This window comes from Ambystoma mexicanum, chromosome 3q, assembly GCF_040938575.1.
Source record: "Ambystoma mexicanum isolate Mex_15411 chromosome 3q, UKY_AmexF1_1, whole genome shotgun sequence".
NCBI lineage: Eukaryota > Metazoa > Chordata > Amphibia > Caudata > Ambystomatidae > Ambystoma > Ambystoma mexicanum.
Window position 1 is genome coordinate 1,026,018,962 of NC_090926.1, and position 27,451 is coordinate 1,026,046,412.

General features: G+C 48.8%; 1 protein-coding gene across 1 annotated transcript in view; it reads left to right on the forward strand.

Annotated features, from left to right (window-relative positions):
* The window catches only part of TBC1D16 (TBC1 domain family member 16), a 1,332,482-nt gene that overhangs the window by 959,487 nt on the left and 345,544 nt on the right, over positions 1-27,451 (forward strand). The window lies entirely within an intron of this gene.

The following is a 27,451-nucleotide window of genomic DNA, read 5'->3' on the forward strand; positions in this document are numbered from 1 at the left end:
CTCGCATGTCTGATCTGTTTCCGGAGCCTTCAATTATTATTTTTTATTTTTTTATTATTATAGTTGTTTTTAGTCCAAAGAACTTTTACAATTAAATACAGATTTTCTTTGCATAAATACTATACAAACAGTAAAACTTCATTCATTCAACCAATCAAAACATTCATTTATCATATTTCATAAACTACACCATATATTTACAATCACTGACTATTCACTTTCATCTATCCATATATTCTTCAAGTAATTTTAAAATCTAAAATGTATATAAAACAATAAATTTCCTATTACTTTACTTTACTCATACCTCGTAATAAACATCGTGTTGTAGGCATACAGGTTCAAACCATACAGGGCGTGCTATCATTTTATACATTAGCATGCCTGAGCCTATCTTCGCATGACTAAATAATTGTCAAGATTGGCAGTCAAGTATTAGCAAACAGATAGTGTAAAATACATTATGCTGATAGCCACTACAAATACAATTGCTTCACCTAGTTTTAATTATCATTTGAGCTGCAGTCTACACTTTAAATGGAGCAATAATCAATGATTCACTGGATGTGTTTAGACAAAGATTCCAGAAATGCACTGTAAGAATACTATCATAACAGTGCACATACCTCTTGTATGTGCACAAATATACTGGTGCTAGAACCCGGGCACTCAGTTAGAATATGTCTAACTGTTTCTTGATTTTCGGCTACCTTACAGATCCTACAATATCGTTGGTCATTGGATAGTTTCCACTGTGAACCATACGTGGCCCTCACCGGTAGTTGATTTGTTCTCATTCATAACTGGGATTTAGGAACTTTAGGATTGGGACAACGTATTAAATACCCTTGAGGACAAAGATATTTGTGAACAAATCTAGCTAGATGATTGTAATTATGAAGATTACTCATATAGGTAAAATTGTTCTCCCAGTCTTTTCTCCCCACTTTTTTGTAAACGCTGTTTTATTTTTATTTTTTAATAGTTCTTTTTATTAAAAATATAACACATAACATAAACAGGTCACAATTAGCTGGTCAATGGTAAGCAGTATTCATCAGCAAGAGAAAAAGGGGGGAGAGGGGTAACTGCATCTTTGCTACTAACGTGCGCACGCTGGGGTGGTTTGGGTGGGAACACCCGTGGGGGGGAGAAGGGAGCAAGATGGTCAGGCCCCGGAGGCGGCCCTCAGCCTCTGTATCCCCATTGTCTTATACTCCCTTTGGTCTCTGGGGTTACGCAAGCTCAGCCCATTTCCCCCACACCTTAAAGTACTTCCCGGGGCAGCCTCTGGCAGTGTATATCCTGTTCTCCAATGATGCACATCGCTCCATTTCATTAGCCCATCTATTAATGCACAGTTTGTCCGTGGATCCCCACTTGGAGGCGATGAATCTTTTCCCCAGTCCCAGGGATACTAAGATGAAAGTCTTCTCATATTTATTATAGTCTACCTCTCCCCAGATGCCCAGTATCACCATCTTAGGATCCAGTGGGACCGGAGATCCCATGGCCGTACCTATCCTGCGAGTGCATTGGGTCCAAATGTCCTCAACGACAGCACAATCCCAGAGCATATTGAAAAAGGTACCCTCTGTCCGGCTGCACCGTAAGCAGACCCCATCCTCCACCAGCCCCCACTTCAACATAGAGGTCCTGGAGTAATATGCTTGATGAAGTATCTTGAGTATCCCGAGGGGACATCAGGGCCTCCACCCATTCCTCCGTTTCTAGCGTGCTCACTGCCCGTTCCCATTTTTCCTGGAGTCCAGTGAGTTCTTGTGTCCCGAAGGCAGTGAATACCTGGTAGAGTGTGACTTTGGCCGGTATCCCAGTGTGGAACATGTTTGCCTCCAGGAGGGAGCATTTGGGAACATCTGCTGGTGTTGGGAATTGGGTCCGGATGACGTGCGTGAGTTGCATATGTCTGAATCTTTCCGTCGGGGGTAGCATGAACTTATCTTGTGTATCAGTGAATGTTGCTATGTGCCCTTCTTGTACCACGTCTGCCAGGGATCGTATCCCCATTTCCTCCCACCTTACAAAATGACCCATTCTGAGGATTTCCGGGATGTTTGTGGTCCAGCGTAGGTTTCCCTTCCCAACCCATGTGTCGGGTGGCTTCTGCCCAGACCTTGCAAATCTGCCTCGACATCTCAGACAGGCCGGCAATGTCCCCTTCGGGCCCATAAAGCACCCGGAGGGGTGTGATCGTTTCCCAACTTTTAACCTCCCCTCCTATGTGTGGGAGCTCTGGGTCCCCGTGTAGCCAGTCATTGACCACCCCCAGTTGGGCGGCCCAATAGTATGCTCGGAGGCATGGGAGCCCGATACCTCCTTCCCAAACTAATCACTGTAGGGTTGTCGGTGCTATGCGGGGTTGTTTCCCGCTCCAGAGGAGTCCTCGAAGGGCTGTCTCAATGACCCTGAAGGTTGTGTGAGGATGTGTCGGGGGTGGGGGGGGGATTCTGGAGAACGTAGAGTTAAGCGTGGGAGAGAGAGCATTTTGAACATAGCCGCCGGTCCCAACAATGTCAGTGGGAGGGCTCGCCAGTGGGTAACGTCTAATAAATCTGTCGATCACCGGTTGCAGGTTTAGGCGGGTAAACTCTGCGGGGGGACTGATAGTGATACCTAGGTACGTGAAGTTCTGGATGGAGACCGAATAGGGGCATCGTCGGGGATTTGCGTCATCACCGACGTCCTGTCCTGAAGAGGGAAGAGGACTGTTTTTTGGGTATTTACTTTCAGGCCGCAAAAGGACTGATTGGTTAAGGATGTTCGTTACTGCCGGACATGAGGACTTGGGGTTGCTCAAGTAGACCAGCAGATCGTCCGCATAGAGTGAGACCCGGTCCTCCCCACCCCACAGCCACACAAAGCCGGACCACTCCGTTGAGGACCGTAGCTGGATCACCAGCGGTTCTATGGCCAGTATGAACAGCAAGGGGGGAAAGGGATAGCCCTGCCTGGTGCCCCGTCCGAACCGGATGATCCTGAAGGAAGTCCCGTTGACCCTCACAGAGGCTCCAGGAGACTCGTACAGCAGTTTAACCCATGCCATGTAGTTGGTGCCAAATTTCATCCTTTCCATAATGGCCCAGAGGGCATACCATCTCACTGAGTCGAAAGCTTTTTCAAAATCTACCGCCAACAGTGCGAGTGGGTCATCTATTTTAGCGGCTTGGTCTATGGCGAACTGCGCCCTCCGGAGATTCATCCGAGTGGACCTTGATGGCATAAAGCTGCATTGTTCTGGGTGGACCCGGGAGTGGATGGCCCCCAGAAGTCGGTTGGCAAGGACATGGCAAGAACCTTAGTCTCCCCATTAATAAGGGAGATTGGTCTATACGAGGTGCAAAGATCTGGCGGCTTCCCGGGTTTCGGGATCACCAATATGGCTGCTTGTCGGAGGTCACGGGGGAGCCGGCCAACATCGCGGGAGTGGACCAGCATACGATGCACGTGGCATATGATCGGTTCTCCTAGCCTTTTCCAGGCTTCCACCGGGTAGCCATTGGTGCCCGGCACTTTCCCGGTTTGGAGTTGGGTGAGGGCATCTGCTACCTCCCCCTCCGTGATTTCCTCCTCAAGCCTACCGATCTGTTGCTCGCAGAGCCTGGGGAGTATGACAGTCCATGAAGTTTGTGTCTGCTGGGTTCAGTAGTGGCGGTGGGGGGGGGGGGTAGAGCTGCTCATAGAATGCCGCAAACAACTCTGCTATCTTGGCATCCTCGGAGAGTAGTTCCCCCGTGGGTCCCTGTATAGCACGCACAAACCCTTTGTTACTTTCCCGCCTCTATAACCAGGCCAGTGTCCGACCTGCCTTGTCCTCTGTTTCGTAGATCTGACTACACATGACCCAGTGGGCCGTTCTGGCATTGTCTAGGGCCAGATTCCGTAGTGCCTTTTGGCCCGTCACTAGTGCCTCTTTTGCGACCGCTGTCGCCATCGCGAGGTACTCTCCTTCGATCCTGGCAATGTTGTTCTCTGCCTCTGTTATTTCTCGCTTGTGCGACACCTTCCGGGCCGCCACCAGAGAGATTGCCACACCTCGGAGAACCGCTTTATATCCCTCACAGAGTGTGACGGGACTTTCGACCGAACCCTCGTTCAGGGAGAAGCATTCGTCCGTCTTTTGGGAGAGTCTCTCCACAACCTCTGGGATCCCAAGGTAGTATGAATTGAGACGCCAGGCAGACTTGTGCATTTTGGGGCCGTGTTTGATAGACATAATCAGTGGGGAGTGGTCTGAGATGCCACGGGCCAGATGTGTGGCCGTTTGGAGTCCATGTGTTATGGTGCGTGGGACAAAGAAGTAGTCAATGCGCGATAGAGATTTGTGCGCCCCTGAGAGAAAGAAGAAGCTGGTGTCTGTGGGGTGCAGTGCCCGCCAAACGTCCACCCAGCCCAGTGCTCTGGTGAATGAGTTTAGTTTGGTCGAGTGGTCGGGGTTTCTGGAGCCCATGTGTTTTCTGTCCAGCACCACATCCATCACCTCATTGAAATCCCCTCCCAACACCCAGTGGTCTGCCTGCGTGTCTAGTAGTAGTAGTGTTTGAAGATCTGTCAGTAGGTCTTGTGTGAGTGCCTGGGGTGCGTATGCGGCCACTATGCCCCTGTGCTGTGCTGGTGCCCATATATCCCTGGTCACCAGCACAAAGCTGCCTCTTTGGTCTGTCTGAACCAAACCCAGCTGAAGTGGGACTCTTATGCACCAGGATCAGCGTACCCCGGGACCCACTTGTGAAGCCAGCATGGAAAGCGGTTGCATAGTTGGATCTGCGGAAGAACTTGCACTCCGTGACCACCTGGTGTGTCTCTGTAAGGAGAGCTATGCCTGGCGTATGCCTATTCAGGTATTGAAGGACTAGTCTTCGTTTAATGCTGGAGCCCAACCCGTTGACATTCCACGTGAGGAATGTTAACTGCCCCTCATGTGCTATCAGTCTCGGGAATGATGTTTGCCTTGTGTTTGTTGGAACCGCCCCGCATGTGACTATCGGTGAGCGTTGCCCCGTGGTTCCCCCAGTAGTTATTTGGCTCATAGTGCCAGGAGCCCGGTGTGGCGATCCATGTGCTGTGTGGCCCACACCTGCGATCTGTGACCATGTGGTCATTTAAGCAAAGCACCCAAGGAGCAGCTGCCGATGCTATGAGGACCGAGTCTTTGTGACCATATGCTTCATCCCAAACAAAATCAACAACTAACAACGTATGTAGCCCCCCCCCCCCTCCTGGACAGATCTGTGTCCTCTCCATTTCCAGTCATGTATGTGATATCCGGATCCCTCCCTGTACTTCTTCCCCCCCCCCCCAACCTGGAGTACCTGTAGCCCGAACTGGGCACCAACTGGGCACGAAACCTCAAACCGGGACATCGTTGATATTACGAAGTGCTCACTTTGTCTGTTTGTGAGCCCTGCTGCCTTTCCTCTGCAGCCGCATGTTCGTTATCCTCTAGAGTCCCAAGCAGTGTGTCACTGTCCGTATCTCGGCCGTACATCCTCATCCATTCTCTGCGTCTTTCTCACCTTCTCTTGGGGGCCTAAGTGAGTTTTGATCCAGTGTATCGGGTTGGAGTGGTGTGTGGTCCGCCCTGGTTTTTTTGGGACAAGGGTCCGCTTGGGGAGTGTTACTGTCTTGGTTCATTCAGGATTTGGGTCTCTAGCCAATCCCAGGCTTCTTTTGGCGAGTAGAACAAGTGGGTGACGCCATTGTGGTGTACCTTCAGTAGTGCTGGGAAGTGCTGCGTATTTTATAGATAGCGAGTGTAACTTTTTTTTAACCGAGTCGAAAGACTGTCTGGCCCTCTGGACTTCCCTGGTGTAGTCAGGATAAAAGCCAACTTGGTGACCGTTAAAAGTGATCGGGCCGGTTGCTCGAGCCATCTGGAGAATGGCGTCTCTGTCGCGAAAGTTCATCAGTTTTGCAATAAGTGTTTGCGGCGGTGCTCCTGGTGTCGGACGTCCCGATGGGACTCTGTGGGCGCCCTCAATGGAAAAGAATTTGGAAAATTTCTTCGGGGCGAACACCTCGGCAAGCCAGTCTTCCAGGAAGAGTTTGGCACTGGGTCATTTCTCCTTTTCCGGGATCCCGAGGATCCGGATATTATTGCGCCTTGCTCGGCCCTCGCTGTCCTTAGCCCTGTTTTCTAGTTGGGACACCTTTTGGGTGATAGTGGCCAGGTGCTTTTCCATCTGCTTCACTGTGGCCTCTATATTGGAGATCCTCTCCTCTCTCTCCCACTCTCGTAGATACATTATGGAGGTCTTGGCGTAGGAACAAGAGCTCCGTTGATAGGTTACCTATTTTCCCCTTCCGCGATGATCTCGACTCTCTGAAGGTCTTCGTACATCCGTCAGTGAGATGGTGGGGTCATCTGTCACCGCTTCATCCCCCACTGGGGTCTGGGAGGAAGGCCCTTGTGTAGGGCCCACTGTGTACAGGTCCATTTTACTTTGGAGGGTCTGCCGTTTGACCTTGTCCTTGCCCATGTTTCCCGGGCGTTTGTCCAATGGAGACTTCAACCCGCTCCTTCGCCCTGTAGACCTCATTTGCAGAGGGTATACCTGGGGTCCTGAGGGTCTTGTGCGGGCCTGCACTGGCCAGTTTATAAGGACTATTTGAGTGTCCGTGCAGTCTGTTTACTGTGCGTGGGGCTGCTGCCGCTGGGGTAGTCCAGTATGGCTAAGGCCTCTGGGAGGGGGGGCCCTTTGGGGTGCTGCAGGTGTCTGTGCAGTGTCGTCCGGAGGGTATTGGGCCGTCGCTCTCCTCCACTTTTTCCCAGGCCCTGGGGTAGTGGGGTTCTGGACTCTCCTGACTCGGTTACACCGGAGGGAGTAGGGTTTTTCATGGGGATTCCTCACCTCTTCTCTGGCCTGATAGAGTTGGGCCCAAGTCACTTCCAGTGCTGCGGAGCCTTGAGGTGCCGTCTTTTTCTTGAAGCACGGGTTCCCTATGGGCCTTGCCCACGGTCTGCCGTTGTGTGTAGCCTTCAGTCGAGGGTCCGCACGTGTCCAATGGTACATGGGGTATGCAGGTGCGTTCCTGCGCCCAGCGGGGAGCGCCTCACCTCCAGTGCAGTGTAGTTGGTCTCAGCCCCCGGGTCTCTGGTGAGTGTTGGCCCCGCAGGCTTCCGTTGTTCAGTTGGTGTTGGGGGCAGTCTGCTGGTCGCCCCTAGCTGTGACGGAGTCCGTCTGTGTAGAGCCTCCCCTTCTTGTGCTGTGCCTCACCCTTCGGTCGGCCCTCCTGTGGGGGGAGGGGAAGAGGGAATCTTCTCTCTGTATGTGCATGCAGTCCCTCGTATTGTGGGGGGAGGGGGTGCCGTGTGCCGCGGGACCAGGTCCCGGGTCCTGTATACCGCTGCAGGCGGCTGCAAATCCTGTAGTGTCTCTCGGGTGTTATTGGTGCCCTCTCGGGTGTTATTGGTGCCCTCTCGGGTGTTGTGTGGACCCAGATTGCCTTCCGGGCGCCTGCAGAGCCGGTGAGGCGCTTGTGTCCGTCAGCCGCCTGGCTGCAGGATGGCGGCTCTCAGACGGCGAGGGGCTCTCAGCCCATTTGATGCTACGGCCGCTCCGATTTTTGACGGACTTGCGGTGGTCGGTTCCCCTGGGTTTTCAGCTGCCTGGTGCTGCCCTTAGTTGGGGGTTCCGACTCTGGGGGGGGAGGGCAGGATTCTTCTCAGGATATTGGCGGCTGCCGGGAGCTGGTGCGTTTAGCTCCTCATCAGCGGCTCGCACATGCGCACCTTTAAACGCTGTTTTAATGATTTTATACCGGCCGCAGTAGGAACGATCAATGGATTTCAGTGTATAAATCATTAAACGTGCCATCATATCTATTGGGTGCTTTGGTCTTCTTAAGTAGCATTACATCTATCCCAATGATATGCAACATGTGGCTCACAGGATGGCAAATGGCTTTCATAAGAAGTAGACCTCTTTGCTGCAGAATAACGGCTTTCAAAGACATCAGACCAAATTCCACTCTAATGTACTGTATAGGGCAAGATGGTGGTAAGCCAAGTACATTACGCCAAAAGCAGCCTTCAATTTTATCCAGCCACAATACATTTTTGATGGTGAGGGTTTCCAGCCCATAAACAAACACAGGTATAAACCACCGCTTGTACAGTATCATTATGCCCTTTAAGGAGTATCCTGCATAGTGTGATGCAAAACTTTGCACAAGCATTATTTGTTTTGCTCTTTGGATTTTGCTTTCTATTAGAGCCTGGTATTCAAATCGGCTTTCAGAATTACTCCCAAGTACCTTTATGATTCTGTGTAATCAATGGTTCCCCAAGTTAGTATCATTTTGGGTCTATGAACACTTTTGGACGCAAAAAGCATTATTTGAGATTTCTTTAAATTAATGCTCAGACTATGTTCATTTGTAAATTGTCCTAATTCTTCTAAGATCTTCTCCATACCATTGAATGTATGATCGACGATAACAAGATCTGCATACAATAATGCAGTAACTCTAATCATACCAAATGTAATTGTACAATTGGACTGTTTTTCCAGTCGTCTTATTAATAAGGCTAAGTAGAGATTGAATAATTGAGCAGCAAGCAAACGGCCTTGTTTTACTCCTTTGTTAATTCGGAAAAGGGCCTAGATAATCGACCTTCATTATCCAATCAAATCTGGGCAGTGTTATTGGAATGAAGCGTCACCAATATTTCCAATAGCCATTTCGGGCAATTCATTTCCGATAATATCTCCCATAATTTAGAACGACAGACCCCATCGAAAGCAGAGCTTTTATATAACTCTTTGTAATATTTGGCAAAGTGGTTCGCTGTATCGTACGGAGAGGAGGTGCATTGTCCATCTTTTCCCCGGTTTTGATCCACCCATCTCTCTGCCCTCCGCGCCCTCAGCCTCGTGGCCAACATCCGGTCTGCCTTGTCTCCCTTTTCATACATTTATGCTTTAGGAATTTTAATTTCCATATTGTGTCCCCTACTCCCAGCGCGTTCAATTCAGCCCACTTTTGTTTTAATGCTATCAGGTCTACATCTTGGTAGATCCCCGAGCATGCAGTTTGCTCTCCAAGTTTTACATTTCCTTGCCCAGTTTCTCTTCCTGCAACCGTCGCTCTCGTTTCTTCCAAACTCCCTCTTTTATTAGGGCCCCCATCCGTGTTGCCTTTCCTGCTTTCCAGAGCGTCCTTTCCTCCACTTCTCCATTGTCATTAATCTGGAAATATTCCTCTATCACAGCGGTGAGCTCCTGGGCGAAGAGCTTATCATGCCACAGTTACTGCGCCACTTAGAGTTACCCCTACTTAAGCCTTCCGTGTCAATGTTCATGGTGACTGTCATGGTCTGACCAGCACCCTGCCTGAATTGTGCTATTTCTTATTCATGATTTGTGCTCTCTGCTTAGTAGCAAGTAGTCCATTATAGTGAAAGTTGTGTGCACACTCGATAGAAATGTGTATCCCTGCTTGTCTGGGTGTTGGGTCCTCCAGACATCTAATAGGCCTCCTCTTTCGAGGCTCTTCCTAAATGTCACCCCCCTCCCTGCGGCGGTTCCCTATGTTCTGCTTTCGTCACTTGTTTGTCCATTTGTGGGTCAGCCCATGTGTTAAAGTCCCCTTCAACTATAGCCATCCCCCTACTCCTGGTCTGTATGGCGGTGAGGGCCTCTCCGTTAAAGGCGTCCTGGCCCTGGTTGGGGGTGTATACTCCCGCTAGGGTTACCCAGGCTCCCTCCCAGGTTCCCGGAACCAGCAGGAGCCTGCCCCCACCAATGCGTGAACCCCTGGGTTTAACAGCTGGACCCGCCTCTGCAGTATCAGACCTACCCCTCATTTTTCTGCGTGTCCGAGGCCCAATAGGTTTGCCCCACCCCCTTTTCTCTCAATCGCCTTTCCTCCCCAGCTATCAATCTGGTCTCTTGAATGAATATGACATCAACTGCTGCCCTCTCAACTTCCCATACTATCCTAACTAGAGTTCATTCCCTTGACATTTAGTGTTCCCACCTTCAGGAAGCTGCTTCCCTTCATTTCCATTGATTTTTCCTTCCATTTTCTGAGCTGCCTCCTCTCGTTTGTGACCTCATCCCTTGCTCCTTCCGCCTCCCCAGCCGTGTTTCTCTGACACTTCCCTTTCCCCTCGTCTCAACCCCATTTGTGTCCCCGCTTTACCCCCACTGTTAACTGATAACATAACTAAGAAAGCGTTACAACAAATGTGTACCCGAACCGTGGTATCCTGTATTGAGACACCCTCTTTCAACTGAGGGCCACTAGGTTAGGAAATCCCCACTGCCTGGGGTCTGTTAGTTTGTTCCCTTCGCTTTCCCCGTTTATCTCCTGGAGCCCCTTTCTGGAACAGGGTGGCTTTGATGGCGATTGGGAACAAATTTCACATACTTTCTTCCTGCTTTGCTTCTATTGCGTCTCTGGGTCATTATTTCAGCTTGCATTGTCCTCGGACAGTTTGCCCTCTGCTGACCCGATGGGGCTCTTGTTTCTGTGCTCTCTAAATGTTGCAGGACTTGTTTTGCTTCCTCAGCTGTGATGACTCTGTAATCTTCTCCTTTGACCTCAAACAGCAGATCGAAGGGGTATCCCCACTTGTATCTTATTCCTTTGTCCGTGAACCATGTGGTGAGCAGTCTACATTCTCTCCTAAGCCCCAAGGTGAAGCCTGACAGATCCTGGTATATTTTGATCTTAGACCGCTGGTATTCAATTTCTTGTGCCTGCTTCGCCCTGAGGAGTACTTATGCTTTTTCTTTGTATTGCAGGACTTTAACTACTACAGAGCGTGGGCCACTGCTGAACGCTCTTCCTCCTCTGTGGGCTCTTTCGATCTGCACTTTTTTCCCTCCTTCCGCTTGGTAGAGGAGGTTCACAATGTCCTGCAATTTCTTCTCGACCTGGGCCGGCGTTTCCCCATCTGTTTCTTCTAGGCCGACTATGCAGAGATATGTTCTACGCTCTCTGTTTTCTAAGTCATTGAGTTTCATGGTGAACGCCTCCTCTTTTAACTCGCGCTTGTCATTCTGGTGTTTAATTTCATCTCTAGTAGATCGGCATTGATCTGGTTGTGTTTGATGTTTTCAACTTTTCTTTCCATTTTCTACACCTTTCCTTGTAGCTCCACTATGGATGCTTGGTTGTCCGTGCACAGGGCTCTTATTTCTGCCATTACGCCTGCTATATTTTCCTTTATGGATGTGTCGCCCATTTTTGGGGCCCACCTGGGAGTGTCCCTCGTATGATGGGTCTCTTCCCTTCTATATTGCTGCAGCCCATCCAGTCCAGCATTGAGTACAACACAAGCAGGGGGAATGCCGCCACTCACCAGATAAGCCCCCGCCCATTACAATACATCTAAGGGGGGGGGGGGCTTGCATAGACCGCTGGTTTCCTTTTTGAGAGCCTATGGTGGGGCTTTGTTTGTCCTACTCCAAGAGCTTGATTGCTGATTGGTGCCTGTCTCCTGTTGTCATGATGTTTAATGATCTTCTGGTGTTCCCTGTGTGCCGTAGTTCTGCTTAAATCCCCCTTGGAGGGGTTTTTCCCGGGGGCCTATCTGCTGACTCTCTAGCCTTTGCATCACTGATGCTGCTATGGGCGTTTCCAGTGTAGGGAGGTTACACTTGCCCTTTTATCGATGATAGCTTTGCGGGGTTTGTCAGGCGGTGGGATCCTTTCCACCTCCTTGGTTGCATAGTCCTTTTGTTTCTTCCCCCTCCCGTCGCATGTGAGCTCCTCGCGGAGCCTCTTCACTGGCTCTTATGCCTGCTGCGGTGGGGGCTTGCTTGTTTTTGGTGCCTTCACTGGTCCTCTTATTATAGTTGCCCCTTGATGGGCCCCTTTGGGGGGATGGGCTTTGCTGCTTTCCTTGTATCTTGGGGAGGTATGTCCCTTCTCCACAGTGAGGGTCAGAGGGAAGGCCCACTCGGTTGTGCTAGTGCTCCCCGGCTTTCGCTATATTGCGGGGGAATGGTGTTTTCTTTTTGTGGTTTGTATTCTGCCCCCAGGGTCTCCATGCGTTCTGTGATGCGGGTGGCCTTTGCTGGGGCGCTTCCCCCCTGTGCTCGGGTCGTGCTGCCCCCTTGGATGTATTGTAATGGGCTCTTATTTCTGCCATTGTACTCAATGCTGGTTGGAGCACCTGCGATCTCTCAACATCCTTGGTTTGGTGGATCCCGTTGCTCCCTGCACCTCTAGGCTCCCCCAACTGCTACCTCCGACGCTCTCTCCCATCCACCGTGGGCTGGGTGTTAGGAGGTCTCTCCTGTGGGGCCTCGCCCTTATTGCTGCTTTTCCGCTGCTGCGGGTGTTGGGTGCTGTTATTTGCCCGCACCACTCCCAGGGGCGCCTCTCTTCCCTCTCGTCTTCTTTGTATTTTTGCCCGGGGAGGGCTGTTGAGGATGGTTAACTTGCAGCAAGGGCACTGCTCCGTTGAGTCCCTGCCGGATCTCCCTTTTGCTTCGTTTCTTTCTGTGGCGCTGCACGTCATCTCACCATGGCTCTGTGCCTTCACCTTCGCCTCCGGCTTTGGGGTTGGGGTGTCCTCCTTTATGTGGGGGTGTCCGATCCAAGCTCCAGGGCGCCACCCCTCTCCCCCTTTTTCTTTGATGCCCGTTGCCGCCACATCGGCTCCTGTCCACTGCAATCTTAGTGCCTGTGTCGGGTCTGCTTTCGCTTAGAAGCGCGCCTTGTCCTCTTGGGTCCCTCTGGAGTTTTGTCCTCCTTTACAGCCTTATTTTAGCTTCGGGCAGCGCTCTTTATCCTCTCATTAGTCCCCTTGGCTCATGGAGCTACGCTACAGGCAGCCATTGCCGCCCGCGCCCCCTTGTGGTCACTCTGTACTTTTCATTTTAACTTCAAGATTTCTAGAGCTCACCCAGTCTAAGCTATTACCCGAAGAAGGTTGCTCCTTTGTCTTTAGGATTATGGTTCCATCGATTTAGATCGCCAGCTACCAGTGTGGCGCAATTAGGGCAAAGGATATTGTTAACCAGATGTAGTTGCTCTTCATTAAAGTGTGCCATATCCTGTGGGGGCCGATAAACTAGGATGAGATTGAGACAGCTGCAAGGGGAAGAGGAAAGTTTCAGATGCAATACCTCACCGTCTTTGCCTTGGAAACTGGAAATGTTTTCGCAATGACAGCACCCCACCACCCGCACCTGTGGGCCGATTTTGACACTTGATGGAATACCCTTCAGGAACCGGCATAGCAATGGTAGGGCCTTGGCCTTGGATAACCAGGTTTCCGTTAAGCAAAGGATGTCCAGATCTCGTGCAAGCAGTAGATCATGAACGTCCATGGCATGTTTGTTAAGGGATCTCGTATTCAACAAAGCTACTTTAATTGCAAGGCTGTCCGCCAGAAGCAGGGGGCAGCCAGAAATGGCAGGGTTCCTCAGAGTGCTGGGAATATCTTGTGTAATGATGGTTTTCATTCCCAGCCTCCGTCCTGATGACGGTATTCAATTTCAAAGCCAGGTAACGGTCAACACTAGCGAGCCTCACCGCTTTTTGTGCAGCCATTAGCAGGAGAAGGACCACAGTAAAACCCATACCTGATCGGGTAGGTTTTAGAAAGTGTCCGCCGACAGAGCAGTCAGTTGTAATCCCACTTTCGCCAGATTCTCTGTACCAGCTTGTCCCTGGTGCGCCAGCACTGGCACTGGTACACCTGGTAGCAGTACAACTAGAGCACTGGGGCCTCTGGGAATTAAAACAGCAAAGCAAGATGCAGAAATACAATAGGAATCGTTGGCAATCAACAAACACAAACACTGCGTCAATTTCATGCCAGCGGAAGGGGCTTACTGTGATTCTGGATTTATATCATTTGGGGGGCAAGATAGTTGGGTTAGATTAAGTGCATGAAAGGTGAGTGAGGGGGCAAGAAATGAGGGGGAATTATGGTGTCATACTTATAAAGAATGTTCAAGGAAATTCAAGCAACCTCTAGCAGACATCACAAGCTTAATTGCAGAACTCAAATTCTATGTTCACATCCTTAATTAAATGTTGGACACAGAATCAAAGTTCCACATACCTGATGGCAATGCAATCCAAGACCCACATTTTGGAACTGGAGGCTAAAGGACACGTAGTTGAATAAGGGGCCGGGGAGGAAGAGATGCTGGAGAATAGCTGATCAACTTTTTGTGCTCCTCTCCTGAGAATTGAAAGGCAATGTAGCAACTTTTCAAGAGGGACAGAACTTGCAAGCAGAGATTCTCTTTGTCTATGCCTGTGTAAGAAGTCATCACTTGGCTTTCAAAGGCTTCAATTACTGCATTCTGGTATTTGTTATCTTTCGTTCATGATATGGAAAATAACCCTACATTCAAATAATATTTGATTAACAAGGTACCAGCTTACATATAAGATGCATGCCAACCACTTTTACTCCCTAATATAGGCAAGTACACCCAACGAAAAAAATGAGTTGAAATGCAACAAAACCTAACTAGCAAGCAATGGACACGTAGGTGCCTACCGTCTGCTTCCACCCACGCAGCTCCGTGGATATGTTTAGGTTAGCAGCACCTTTAGATCATTACCCTTGAAAAGAGCTCCGATAGCAGCCAAATCTAAAATGGAACTTTAAGATGTAAATGCATCTTTTAATTTTAATGAATCACAAAATGAAATTAAGTTTGGATTGCAGTTGTCAAACGTTACAACATTATTAAACCTTGATGTGCAGATAGGGCTAGGTATTCATTGTGCTCTGCATGAATTGCAAACTGGGCCTTGTTCTTGGCTGCACCACTTATCTTAGAAGTAATTCATTTTACAGTGTATTGTCACAGATAGCCTAAAGAACATGCAACTACCAGAGAAGGTTCAAGGGTTTTTATTAAAAATGTTGGCAGGGCGTTTAGGGGCGTCCCTCACTCTCTCGTCTACAGTAAGCGGTTTCTGCCCTAGCACGGGAATCCCAGGTTATTATATAAAGCTTATTGACCCCTACTGTGTAAGCTATACCTTGTTGTAATTGGGGGCCTAAAGGTAATCACCTTACTGGTTTAATCCGCCTTCAGGACTTCCTAGGGTAGACCTACTCTATCGTTCAGGTACGTTTTATGGGTTTGGAAGCTCATCCCACTAAGATACTCAAGCCAACTCAGTCTCCTTCCTGTTATGCCCTAATGTTTACTTTCCCTGCGTCTCTCTATTTCTCTCCCTTTTTCCATTTACTCTCCTCTCTCCAACTCCATCAACCTTCTCTCCTGCATCTTTCTCATCTGTCCTCCTTGTGTCTCCCTCCTTCTGCTACCTACCTCCACCCTCCAATGTTACTTCCTCCTACTCTCTAGCCTACTACTCTCCCCTCCCCACACTACTAATCTCCCTCTCCACATTATAACTAATCTTCCTTCTCCACACTTCTATTACTCTGCCCTCAACACACTATTACTACCCTTCCACAACTTCTTTTCAGTCAAACTCCTTTCACTCTCTCAATCACCTTCCAATCCTACTGTTACTCACCCACCTTGCAAGCACACTGGGCACACAGTACAACTTTCTCTCACGAACCAATACCTCATCTCTTCTCTAAACAGCCTGCTCACTTTGTTCCACCACCCATCCTCCTGCTGACCCCCTGATCTTCCACCTGTTACTCCTCTGACCTCACCTGAATAACCCACACCTTCCTGTTTCTTGTCCTCTTTCGTATCCGCCCCCTTCTTCCAATGGCCTTCTAATCCTAACCGATCTTGCCTAGCTTTCCCGCCTGGGACGAGTTACAAGTGTCGAAATATATGACAAGGGGGCTAAGCTATGTTGCCAACCAGAGCACAGCGTGTGCTGATGCCTGATGGTGCAGTGTATTCCTTGCAGCCACGGCAGATCTTATGCTGCTTTGCTTGCGGCTTTCGCTCGCTCTGTGGATCAGAGAACCTTCGGCTGGAATGGTCTGCATGGAGGCTCTGATGGGGTTACATTCTCACAGGTGGTTTGCCCCAGGCTTCTGATGTCTGTGTTTTCATGTAATAAGACGGAAAAAACAGGCAAACATTTGTTTAAAGATGTATGAGATACTACAAAGTAGTGAACTGAGGGCTAGAGCGGGCACGCTAATTATCTTCTTTTTAGCATCAATTTGCAGTAAATAATATTGCTTCTGGGGTGCAGCCCACTGACTTGTGCTACCGTGTGACAGAACAAAGAGAATAGACTGTGTGAAGAGAGACCTAGGCAATTTTGCCTGCGGTATGGGCCGCACACCCTTGCATCCCAATGGGATCTTTTTAAGTATTTTAACTTCTCAACAATTCAACTCAATCAATATTCAATTATAAATTCTGTGGTTTATTATAGAGTTTCAAAAAGACAATGTGTCGTTGCTTATTTTCAAAGAGCAAACATCATAAAATGGCCAATGCATTTCGGACCTAAAAGTCCTTCTTCAGGGCCTTAGCTGATCTAAACAAGCAGCCAATAGCAAACATCAATGTTTGTTGATATGATAAAGAGACACAGTATAACAAAATCCCAAAATGACCATTCAAAAACATAACCATAAAAATTCCAACATCACCAATCAAAAACATAACCATAAAAATAAACGTGACAGGGTACCCATGTACATGAAAACACAAATGAGAGAAAAAGAAAAAAGAAGGAAAAAGCATGTATGAGTATGTTTCATTGCATACATAACATACACAAACTTGTTTCATTGCGACATCGCATTTAGTATGTGGTTCTCTCCATTACTAAATCACATTTATCCCAGTTGTTGATGCACCTCGTGTGAAAGCGTGCCCACTAACAGAATAATTGCCAGTGTCTTAGACTTTCTCTTATTGTGCCTAATAGTTAGTTCAAAAAGATGTTGTAATTGTGTGACTTACACTCGTAATCTAAAAATCTAACCTTTCAAAAATTGCTGTTCACAAGTGCGATTGTTTTCGCTTCAGTGTGCGGCGCAACCGTCCTTGTCCAAATGCACACGAAAACCTGTTTTTAAATGTAATGACGCTTTTAAATATACAGCGTAACATATTTAAATATCGTGGCCTTCTTTAGCTCTCAAACGGTGCTATATCGAATTCTGAACAGTCTAATCAGTGCGTATCACGTACCTCGTGTGAAATGTCAGCCTAGTGTCAATGCCGTTTCACGCTGACTCATTGTTAACTGCCGGCTCGTACCTAAGTAAACAGAGAATGTTGTCCCGAGAGTGAGGTTATGGTTGCTATGGTGACTGCCACTTCTAACATGGCCGATTGTCCATGTGTAAGCTGCCATTTTACGTGAGAAGTTAAAATACTTAAAAAGATCCCATTGGGATACAAGGGTGTGCGGCCTACACCGCAGGCAAAATTGCCTAGGTCTCTCTTCACACATACTACAAAGTAGTACCATTCATGTACATACAGGCCCTTGGGGAGGGGACAGGAATTTGGCACCTCAACTGCCTCTGTTGTAGGACTGCCTCTGGCTTCCACACCAGTAGGCTTTCCACCCCAGGCTGATGAGTGGGGGTTCCTATCCCTCTTGACAAGGTCTGCCCTTTTCATAGTAGGCAAATCAAAAAACACCTCACTTATTGTTTAATAGCTATAGTGTTGCTCCACACGTAATTTTTTAAGTGACCAATCATATATTTCACATTAAAGTCTGCTATGCAGTGAATTTACAAGAACACTTGAAACAGAAATAGGTTTTAAAGAATATTAGTGCTGCTATCATGGGGTTGAAATAAGATAGATATTATGGGCCTGATTTACAAAAATGCTTTAACGTGGGAAAGCCCCTTTGTAAATCAGGCCCTTGTGGTTTATCTAAAACTAAAGCTAGTGTTTTTCTCAGAGACATCTAAACAAACAGTGCATCCGTGGTCTCCTATCTAATCGGGATATTTGGATCGCTATCTACCACACAGTTTCAGGGATCTAGCACCCAGCACAGTACAGTGACAGGGATAATTTGATTAGCTTGCTTCTTGCCTCTCAAACGCAGTCTCTGGAACATGGCTATGAGCTCTCTCTCACCTCATCTCAGTCCATTTTTCTGCACGGACGGTGTCGGACGGACGGACGGTGTCGGACTTGGCAGCCATCGCAGAGCCTTTTTTTGCTTTCCGCTTGCATGGCACAAGGCTTCAAAATGGCAGAGCGGCATGTGGCAGAGCATGCCAAACAGGTGGCCATCTTGGATCCAGTTCAAGCCTGCCAGGGCTTTCACCCATCGAATGGGCTTTGCAGGATGATTCCTGCCTCATTCCCACTGGAAGCGGCACCAGATCCTACGGTGCAGGGTTTTGATCCCCACAGGGATACATCTACCCATCACAGCCATATATCTACACGCATCTGGTGCCTCAGCGCTTTGACCAGGAGTGGAGGCCCAGTGCCTCAGAGGGCCGGGCCCCTAGGTACCCGGCAACTTGCGAGGACGCTTGTTCGAGTGCTTCTTCTTCCTCATTCCCCTCAGATGAAGGGGCTCCTGAAGGACATTGTAAAGGATGTCATCCAGCAGGTGGCACCACCCACCCCCCTCCTCTGGGTACTCATCCTGTTCCTCCTGCGCTCCCGGCTTCGGTCCCTCCACCGGTTCAGGCCCTACCCCCTCAACAGCCGTTGGACTTCTCTGCAGCACCGGACTTAGTGGAGATGCCGCTGGCACCTGCGCCCAGGGTCGGATTCTCCTCTGTCTGTGAAAAAGAGGGGGAGGGTGACATGAGCCCTCCGCATCCGTTAGGGCCTTTCCTTACCACCTTAGGGACTGGCAGAGTTCTTGGGGGTCCCTCTGCCCAAGGAAGCCCCTCAGGAGTCGGGTGTTGTAGCAGAGGTCTTGGGGAAACGCACCACAATCCGGTCTGGTATCCCCCTCCAGAAGGATGTCCTGCAGGTGGCGCAGAAGGTCTGGGAGAAGCCCAGAGCCAAAGCCCAGATGAACAAGAAGTTGGACAGCAGGTTTAGGCCGACGGACAGGGAGCCAATCCTCCTGTCCTCCCATATGCAGCCACATTCCTCTCTGGTGGCTGCAGCCTTCTTACATTCTAAACCATTGTCTTAGTCGTCTTCCTCCTCCCAGTTGCCCCTCCAAAGAGGTCGAAGTCCTAGAGCCCTTGGGAAAGCGATGTTACTCCATCTCAGGGCTACAGCTGCAGCAAGACAATGCAGATGCCCTCTTGGCTGCGGCTAACCAGAAGCTGTGGCGGGAGCTCTTGGAATTTCGGGCCGACCTCCCTTCGGACAAGCAAGCCTCCTGATGCCCGAGCCATTGCGCAGGACCTCACAGAGTCTTCGGTCCCCCACATTGATAAAGCCAGCAGAAAGCTGGGCCTTGGGGGACGAGATAAGAAGGACGGCGTGAATGCGCGCCACTACGTTTTCATCCTGGATTCTGGATCTGTCCTTTGAGGGCGTGGACTATTTCATTCGTCTACCGATGATGAGTTGACAAAGAAGAAAACCTCCACTCAAACCGCCAAGTCCTTGGCCATCCTGACAAAACCAGGTCAGAAGTCCTTCCCTCAGTCCCAGGGCAGGACTGAGTTTAAGCCATGCGCTTTCTCCAGCTTCAAGGGGGTTCCAGGACCGCGGTACAGGAAGGCCTGACAGGTCAGCCAGTGACAACAGGAGGAAGCAACAGAGGATGTTTCACAGGTTTTCCGCTCCTCGTCTGCTGCCCCCACCTCTGATGCCAAGAAGCAGTGACGTCAAGGTCTGGGAGAATAGCTTGCCTGTGGGGGGCCATTTAGCTCTGTTCCAGGACACCTGGAAGCGTCTTTTCAGCAACCCTTGGATCCTATCCGTAGTCTCCACTGGCTTCAGTCTTCCTCATCCTTTGCCTCTACCATCCTCACCTCCACTTCGTCAGATCGGGCCCTTTTGGAGAGGCAGGTGATAGAACCGGTTCCTCTTGTAGACAGGGGTTTCGGATACTATTCCAGGATTTTTGCGGTACCCAAGAACAACCAGACTGGCCTGAGGGCGGTTCTGGACCTGTGATTTCTAAAACTGTCTTTACCGCTGGAACACTTCAAGATGATTACTCCTGCACATATAGCCTAGTCTCTGTGTGCAGGGGACTGGATGGGTTCTTTGGACCTCAAGGATGTGTACCTGCATGTGCCCATCTACCAACCGCATCAGAAGTATCCGCAGTTCACAATTATGTCGTACCACTTTCGGCCTAAACTCAGCCCCTCATGCCTTCACGAAATTGATGAATGCAGTAGTGGGCCTTCTCTGCTGGGAGGGCCATCATCTATACACCTATTTGAACGACTGGCCACTGAGGGCATTGTCACCCGAAGGGATGGTGCACTCTTTTCTGAGATTGGCGGATACACTACATCAACTGGTTTTTTCCCTCAACCAGAGGAAGTCGTAGTTGTGCCCGTATCATGAACTGGTCTTTTAGGGGTGCATTGGAACACTACTGTTCAGAGGCTGTTCCCTGCGCCCAAGAGTCTTCTTTCCCTCCGCAAGGTTGTGGATCACTTCCTGGCCAACTCGACCACCTCGGCGTGGTGGATCCTGCACATTCTGGGCCTGATGGGCTCCTGCATGCTAACTGTGCAGCACGCTTGCCTCAAGTTGAGGTGCCTCTAGATCCACCTGGTGGCCAGTTGAGATCAAGAGACAGGGTTGCAGTCAAACAGGATCCCAATACCACTGCTCCTTCTTCCCGATCTTCGCTGGTGGCTGACGTAGGGTAATGTTTCAGTGGGAGCCCCCGTCACCCGACGGAAGCCTACCCGGGTGGTGTCCATGTACTCCTCCCTATGTGATTCATGGGGCTTGGTACAGGATGGGAACTCTCTTTCATATCAATCTGCTCGAGCTCAGGAAGCTTTCTTGCCCCTCATCAGGGACAGGTCTGGTCTGGTCAGGACAGACAATTCTACCACAATGTTTTAGCTGAAAACGCAGGGCAGCACCGGTTCGCCCCTCTGCATAGAGGCAGTTTCGATCTGCGAATGGGCCCTGACAGAGGAGATTTGGATCTTGCAAGTGCAACTTCTGGGGGACAGCAATGCAGACGCAGACCAGCTGAGTCACTTGGAGTTCAACACCTACGAGTAGGAGTTGCACAAAGACTCCTTGTTGCCTCCTTCGCGGACCTGGACTTGTTTGCATCTCCCCAGAATGCCCAGTGCCCCCAGTTTGCTTCATGGGCAGGTCGGGGTCACTGGGAGACACCTTCCAGATCTGTTGGTACGGCTGCAGGTGTTATGCGTTCACGCCCACACCTCTGCTCCAACAAACCCTCTGCAAGTTTCGGGGCCTCCGTGGGTTGCAGCCTCATCCTGGTTGCCGCCACTGGCCTTCAAGACCCTGGCTTTCGGATCTAGTGCAGTTGTGCTCCAAGGGTGCCGTCCATCTTCCGATCCCGGGTGGGGCAGGGGGATTCCTGACTCAACAGGGTGGGACAGTGGAACATCTGGACCCAGCAGAACTGGCCCTGGCGGCCTGGTTCCTGACCAGCTGAGTCTTCAGTATGCTCAATTCTCGGGTGACAATGGAGACATCATTCCGCAGGCCAGAAGGCCCTTGACTCTGTCACAGTATAAGAGCAAATGGACTAGGTTCTGCCATTGGGCTCGCGACAAGGGTCTAGATCCAGTTTTCTGTCCTCTGGATGACATACTGGCTTTTTCAGCAAACCTGGCTCGTTCAGATGGATACTTGCCGCACGTATTTGGTGGCCATTGGGGCTTATAAGAATTCCCCTGAGCATGTGTTTTCGGCAGCCAAACTGGTGGTCAAGTCCCACCTTAGGGGGTTGTCTAGGCTTTTTCCTCCCGTGCATAAGCCGCATCTGGTCTGGGACTTCAATGTGGTTCTTGCAGCTATGTGACGAAAGCCTTTCGAGCCGATGGTCTCTGTGGACATCCACTTGGTGATGCTAAAGACGGCTTTATTGGTGGCTCTCACCTCTGCACGCAGGGTTAGTGAGCTGCAGGCATTGTCTTTGTGGGAGCCCTTCACCACGTTTCACAATGATAAGGTCATCTTGCGCATTCACCCAAACCTCTTGCCCAAGGTGGTCTCTCTGTTCCATCTGAATCAAGAGATCTGCCTGCTGGTGTTCGTCCCAAACCCACAGTCGGAGGCAGAGAGGGCCCTACATTCCTTGGACCTCAAGAGGGTCCTCAAGTTGTATCCCTCTCGGACGATACCCTTCAGGAAGTCTCAGGCATTGTTTGTGACTTGTGGGGGCTCTTCCCCCAGCTTGCGGGCTTCCAAGGCTTCCATCGCCCGTTGGCTGGTTCAGGCCTTCTCAGAAGCTTACACGGCCATGGGCAAACCGGTTCCTGAGGGGATTCATGCCCAAGAGGTCAGAGCTAAGGCCACGGCTGCCGTGTTTCAGAGACATGCTTCTTGGGATGTCATCAGCAAGGCGGCTACTGTTACGCTCAACTGAAATCCACTGGGACACCACTCAGCCCTGGCTGGAAGATTAGCACTCTCGAACCCTCTCCCTTGATAATGTGTTGAATGTGGAGAGCGCCTGCAATACAGGAGAAATGGATATAAGGCTAACGTCTCTCTTGGATTGATTCCCACCTCCCTCAGCCTCAAATACCTCCCTTAAGTATAGTCTCTCTCCTCACCTTAATATTAGGTATTGTGTGTTCTCCGTCCTGTGTCTCTGTGCAGGGGCGCGTTGGAGGTGTGTGTGTGTGTTCTGCTACCTAGTTGCTTGCCCCGTGTTCGGTTCCAGGCCTGCTGTGACTCTGATTTGCTTGATGAGGTAGGTACTACTGTTGTACAGACTTTTTGTTGTTATTAATGTCTCTAATTTCTTTCCCTCAGATGAGTTGGAGCGTTTTGGCATTGCCGTACTGTATAGGATGAGAATCCCAGCAAGGTAAGTGAATGAGCGATGCACAGCGCCTTCTTGCCTTTACTTTTTGCTAAGCTGTGCCTACGCCGTTTCCTTTGCAGGTCGTTATGATGTTCAGGGCCGCTGTGATGTTCCGAGATCAAGGAGAGCCTGCACCTGGTAAGTGGTTTTCGTTGTCCTTGCGTGGCCGTGAGCGAGTGCTCACTAATAATGTCTCTCTTGTCTCTTTCAGGTTGCTGCAGAGTTCTGAAGATGGATGCAGCGTTGTGATGAAGAATCCCTGGATCGTGTGAATTCATGTGAGCAGCTGGTGGTAGTTTGAAGATGGAAGATTCAAGGCCAAAGCCAGGCTGCTACTTACAGGTAAGCGCTGAATAATGGTGTTGTTCTTCTTCCAGATACAGGATTCAGCACGTGGCAGGATGCAAGAAACACTGGAGATCAGAACTGGACATGGGGAGCGTTACGCTGCTAACTGCAGAATAGCGCGAAGCATGTGCTGCTGTTTGGGTGTGGCTTATATAACCCAAGTAAAGTAGTCCCAGGCCCGGCCACACCCGAAACACTAGACCGCTTGTGAGTGCCTCCATGTTAACTGAGGTCCCAATCCAAATGTTGTCCTTCACTTAACAGTATGAGCCTGGTGCCATGGGCGCCAGGACTGGCTCCAGGAGAGTCCCTGATGGTGTTTTGTGGCCCTTGAGGCCATCATGGAGGGCCTGTAACCTGGCCCCAGTCAAAAGGCTGGTTTGGCCATGATGACCAGGGGCATGAATCATGACAGCATTACTACCCCCCCCCCCAACCCTCCCAGGCCCCTCTCATGGTATTTCTTCTGCCTGGCCCTGGTTTAGTTGGATGATTTTGATGGAAACGTTTAACCAAGCGTGGTGCGTGGATGTTCTCACTTGGATCCCATGTTCTGTCCTGAGGACCATATCCTTTCCAATCTACTAAATATTATAGTTTAGATCTAGTGTATTTTGAATCCAGGATATCTTTAACTTCAAACTCCAGTTCTCCGTCTATCAGTACTGGTTTTGGTGGTGTTGTAACTCGAGTTCCAGGTTGCACAGGTTTTAGGAGTGATACATGGAATGCAGGATGGATCTTCATGATTGGTGGCAGGGTTAGTTTAACAGCTGCTGGGTTTATTATAGACTTGATGGTGAAAGGTTCTAGATATCGTGGACGAAGTGTCTGGGTTCCTTTTATTGCCACATGTTTTGACGCTAACCAGACTTCGTCTCCAACTCGGTAATCAGGAGCCTTTCTGCGATGTGCATCAGAGAATTTCATTTCTTTCTTTAGCTTGAAGTAAATGTCCTGTTGCCTCCTTTGAAGGCTTGAATAATGGTAGCATGTAAGGTTTTCACCACTGGCATCTCCAGAGCCCTGGGAGCATCTAATTGAGTGATGAGTGGATGCCTACCAGATAGGGTATAGAAAGAAGTTTGTCCCGTGCTGGTATGCAGGGAATTATTAAAGGCATATTCTGCTATCCATAGTAAATCTTTTCAACCTTCTTCAACTTGGTGTAACATACAATGTAGGTATTGTTCGAGTGTCTGGTTTTTCCTTTCCGTTTGGCCATGTGTTTGGGGATGATGCCTGGTGGATAATCGAATATCAATTTGGGCCACTGAACAGCACTTCTTCCAGAAGCTAGATACAAATTGACTACCTCGATCTGAAATCAGGACAGAAAGAAAACTGCTTATTCGTACTATATGTTCCAAAAACACCTTCGCCAGGCTCGATGCGTTTGGAAGACCTTTAAATGGAATGAAGTGTGTCATCTTAGAAAATAAATCTACAACCACTAGAATGGTGTGAATCCTTGACTGGGAGGTAAATCTGTGATGAAATCGAGAGAAAGTGTATGCTAAGGTGCGGGTGGAATTTCCCGGGGTTGTAGGAGACCAGCTGGTTTTTGCTTTTGAGATTTATTTTGTGCGCACACAGCATAGGAAAGGATCAAGTGAATAATGTCTTTGTGCCATGTTGGCCACCAATAGTTTATTTTTACTTTGGCTAAGGTTTTGGCAATTCCTGGATGACCTTCCATCAAAGAGTCATGATAACCGGAGATGACTTGCTCTTGTAATTCTTTGCTTGGCAGATATAACCAATCCTTGAAATATGGTAGTTGATCCTTAATTATGTGATGTTCATTTTGTGTACTCCATTTGTGTAAGGTCTCGGAATGCATTAAGAGTTGGATCTTGTTATGGAGTTCACTTTGGGTTAATGTTGTTGTCAGGCCTAATAATTTGTCATTTGGAATGATAGCTACTGGATCTGGGGTTGTGTGTACTTTCTCATCAATACCCATGCAGGATAAAGCATCAGCTTTTCCGTTTCGGACTGCCAGTCGATATGTGATTACGTAGTCATATTCTGCAAAGAAAAGTGTCCATCGCAGCTGATGTGAAGATTGAGCTTTTGCAGTTTTTAAGTATTGAAGATTTCGATGATCAGTAATCACAGTGATGGTATATCTGGCACCTAGGAGAAAATGTTGCCAAGCCTTGAAAGCTGATTTGATAGCTAAAAGTTCTTTGTCCGTGATAGCATAATTGAGTTCTGGAGGCGTGAATTTGCATGACCAGAAGGCCACAGGATGCAGCTGGCCGTTATCGAGATCCCTTTGTGAAAGAACTGCTCTCGTTGCCATGCTAGAGGCGTCCGTTTACACCACATAAGGGAGATATGGGCGAGGGTGTGGAAGAATTGGGGCAGAAGTAAATCTTTTCTTGAGTTCTAGAAAAGCTCTTTCTGCTTCTTCTGTCCATTGGAATTTCTTATTGTTTTTTCGTAACAATGACGTGATCGGTGCACTATCTGAGAAAAGCCTGGGATGAATCAGCGATAAAAGTTTGCAAAGCCCCCAGCATGCTCTGGATTTCCTTGAAAGAAGTTTGCGACGGCAAATTAAGAATGGCATCTACTTTGTGCATATCCATCCTGATCCCTTTTGGAGTGAGGATAAAACCGAGGAATTCAACTTCGGTAACATGAAATTAACATTTTCAAGTTTAGCATACAGTTGATGTTGACAGTTTTGGCAGAACTGAACAAACATGTTTGACCTGATCTTCTTTTGAAGAGGAGTATACTAAGATGTCATCAATATAAACCAAAGCGCACTTGTCGATTAATTCCCGTAAGACATAATTAATAAAATACTGGAATGCAGCGGGGGCCTTACAAAGTCCAAAGGGCATTACCTGATATTCATACAGGCCATACTTGGTACGAAAGGCAGTTTTCCATTTGTCTCCCTCCTTAACACGAACGAGATGGTATGCTCCCCTAAGGTCCAATTTAGTGTAGATCTGGGCATCCTTAACTTGATCTAGCAGTTCAGGAATTAGAGGCAGTGGATAGCGTTTTTTTACAGTGATTTGGTTCAGTGCGCGATAGTCGATGCAAGTTCCCAAGTCCCCTTCCTTCTTTGGTACGAAGAATAAGGGACTGGCTGCCAGTGACCAGTACCATCAACAGTGGTGACCTTTTCAGTAGTCGGCTTTTTGCATAGGGGAAGCCCTATCTCTGCTGCCAGATCTTCGTCTATGTAGTTTCCAACTGCTCTGCTGTTTATGTATGCTTCTAAGGCATGCATCCGCGATGGTTGTTGGTGATGGATCAAAATCACAGGTAATGCAAAGTATGAGGTCTGTGGCTCATTCTCATCGCTCGACAAACAGACTTCTACGTTTGCCGGGCTTGGTAGTTGTCCGTCTCCTTGGTGTCATCTTCCTTTTCTGTAGATCCGACAGTGCACCTCAGAGGCTTTTTTGGACATTCTTTGGCCTGACTTTCCGCAGTATAGACATAATAGCTGTTGCCTCCTTTTGTCTCTTTCAGCCTTAGTTAAGGGAGCACTTACACCTCCGATTTGCATGGGTTCTACAGTGTTCTCCGCTGGACATGACACATTGTCCTTTGACCTGACCGGACATACATGGCACGAGTGTCCAATCTCATCCGATCGACTTTTTGGTCCTGCAGCCTATGATTTAACTGAACAACAAGATTGATGAACTCTGCACAGTCTCTTGGTGGATTAACCACTTGTGCTAGGACATCCTTTAATTCTCCCAATAGACCCCGGTAAAATAATGTGGTCCTTTTATCTTCAGGCCATCACGGTTCAACAACTAACCTATTAAAGGTCGCTATATATGATAACAAGTCTTGGTTTCCTTGACGGAGGGACAAAAGTTAATTATCCAATTCTTGTCCTTGGGTATGTCTAGCAAACAGTTTCTTTTTAACACACAAAACAGAAATCAGAAATACAGCTTCTCTTGATCTAATTGCTTCTTAAGCCATTAATGCCTGGCCCTTACACTCTCCTTAGTTGGAAAAACCATCCTGTCCCTTCATGGTGCTACTAGCCCTAGGAAGCGCTGTAGCACCGACTATCAGATAGAGATAGATTAAGAGAAACTCACCCTATTCCCACATTCAATGAAGTGACTTTCAGGCAAAGTATTTAACAAATAATTGTATTATTCAAAAACACTGATTTTCACACAAAGTAGTTAAAAAATGCAGTTTAGGACTTCATACTCCCTACCTGCACACTTTGGTCAGTCAGACAGTTCACGTGGGACTAGTGGTCACAATT